Below are 2,600 nucleotides of genomic sequence, written 5' to 3' on the forward strand. Positions count from 1 at the left end.
AAGAGTGCCAATCTAGGAAATGCCCAGGGGCCGTTCTACCCTGTCCCAGAGAATCGCCGAGATTCCGAGCTGACTGGATGGCAGGGAGTCTGGTTTGGTTTGGATGGATCATACGCGCACCTGCTTTTTGTTCTTTCCAAGCCTTTTTACAACGGTTTTAATCCTCAACCGGCCAGTCCGAACCCAGCAGCCCCTTCGTGGAGTGGATGCAGCCGTCAGCTCTGGAAGGATGTCAAGGCCTCTGAACACCGCATGGGGTCCCCAGGAGGCCCAGCGACGCTCGCGGTGGTTGGTGAGTTTATAGCCCTGTGGGTTGCTAAGAGCAGAGTCAGGGGTTCAAACACAGCAGCGGCCGTGAGGGGGAGAGCTGAGGCCGTCTGCACACGGAAAGACAGCACAGTCTGGGGACGCTGAGGGCCACTCTCCCCTTCCTGTCTCAAAGGGAACCGACTCGATGGCCATGGCTGCCCCCGCAAGGTCTGGGGTTCGAACCCGCTAACCACCTGTGTCCATGAGGACTGAAACTGAAACACTGTGGAGCCGGCCTCCTCCGCCATGCGGATTGGCTCCTTGGCGGTGGGGTTGGTGCTGCCTGTAGTGCCCTGTCTCCACGGTGGCACGGTGGGCTAGGTGCTGCACTGGGAGGTCAGTGGTTCGAACCCAGGCGCCACTCCGAGGTAGGAAGACGAGGGAGGCCGCCTGCTTCCATAAAATCTGCAGGCAGTTCCGCTCTGTCCATCAGGGTCCCTCGAGGGCAGTGAGTTTGTTTTTTGGATATTTGGGTATTGACCAATCCCTGCAGAGTTCCTAAAACAGGCTCAGCCCAGGGCAGGCGGGCAGCGGCCCAGGGCCAGGCAGAGAGCGCCAGGCCCTCCAGCTGTCCACTTCTTGGAAGGACAGCCAGAATTCACCTTTGGAGCAGAGACTGCGGGACCGCCTCTCCTGCAGATGGACAGACAGGCGGACAGACGCCAGGACGGCACCGGTGGGCTCAGACCTAACAAGCGTGAGGTTGGCGCAGGACTGGGCGGTGTTTCCTTCTGTGCCACCCAATAGCACCACTCGGAGAATCCCCCCACCCTCATCCCCTCTCCCCCACAGCAGCAGCAGAGTCTGGGCAGAGTGCCAGGCCTGGGGGTCTCCAGCTCTTTCTCCCAAGACCCCAAGCAAAGAGCCACCTGGAGGGGCCTGGTCACCCTGGCACTGCCGACTCCCTGCCTGCGCCAGCCTGGAGTGGGGCAGGGGCGGGGGGCGGGATACGCACCCTGGGGACCGGCTTCAGGCTCGCCTGCGCTCGCTCTCCGGCAGGCATGCAAAGCCTCAGGGAAAACTGGAACTTGGAAGGGCAGTTTCCTACAGGACTGGGAGAACGTCCCATTTTTCTCGGAGACCAGATCACTGGTGTGTTGCCGCCCTCTGGTGGCAGGGTGCGTGGGTGGGGGCCTTTTGAACTCACTCCGGGGGGTCACACTTCGGGCCGTTGTCTGGGGGGTTGTTTGTTTACTTGGCACACGGGCCCGAGAGCAGGCTTGTGGAGGGCCAGGCGCCTGGGAACGGGCGACGAGGCCCCTCCACCTGGCAAGGGAGAAACTGGGGCAGGGGGGACGGGGCGGACTCACGGGGCGTGGGTTGGGGTGGACGAGGGGGGGCGGTCACTCACTCATTCAGGCAGGACCTGAATGCAGGGCTGGGAGCCAGCCTAGCCTGAAGCTGGCCTGTGTTGGCTTAGCTTTCTTTTTCTTTTCTAATTTTAATAAATCACTTTATTGGGGGCTCTTACAACAACCCCTACATCCGCTGCATCCAGCACACTTGTGCACAGGTTGCCGGGTGGATGGATGGATGAGTGGTGGGTGGGTGAATGGATGGATGGGTGAGTGGATGGATGGGTAGGTGTGTAGATGGGTGGCTGAATGAATGGACGGGTGGTAAATGGTAGGTGGGTGGATGGGTGGATGGATGGATGGGTAGATGGGTAGGTAGGTGTGTGGATGGGTGGCTGAATGAATGGATGGGTGGGTAATAGGAGGTGCGTGGATGGATAGATGGGTGGATGGGTGGATGGATTGGTGAGTGGATGGACCAGTGAACCAGCCTGTTGGCTGTGCTTCCTGTGGACTTTGACCTCCATCCATGGGGAGAGTTGTGGGAGAGGGTAATGAATGATTGGACCCCTTGGTCATTTCAGCCTCACCTCACTCCACCCCAAACCTCACCTGGGCTGGGCCCCACGGTGGGGGCCCCTAGGCATCCCCCAGCTGTCTGAAGCTGCGGGAATCTTCCTACAAGACTGGCGACAGAGGCCCAGCCTGGGGTCAACGGGCAGGGTGAGACTGGGGGCAGAGGGGCTTCCAAAGAGGGGGCCAGGCAGCGGCAGGCCGGGCAGCCAGCATGGCTAGGATGGCAGGTGTCCTAGGCTGCCACAGGCAGGAGCTGGGGCTCTGGGATTGCTGTGCAGGGCCCCTGTCCCTGGTGCCCACGGTGCGCTGGGTGGGGGTGGGGGTGTCAGTGAAGTCCGGCTACTCCACTGCAAGGAGACCCTGCCCAGGGCCTGGGGTCCCAGCCTGGCTCCCTCCAGTCAGGAAAACCATTACATTTGT

This window comes from Echinops telfairi, unplaced genomic scaffold (genome assembly GCF_000313985.2).
Source record: "Echinops telfairi isolate 266 unplaced genomic scaffold, ASM31398v2 ScPeMD7_7459;HRSCAF=8497, whole genome shotgun sequence".
NCBI classification, from domain to species: Eukaryota; Metazoa; Chordata; class Mammalia; order Afrosoricida; family Tenrecidae; genus Echinops; species Echinops telfairi.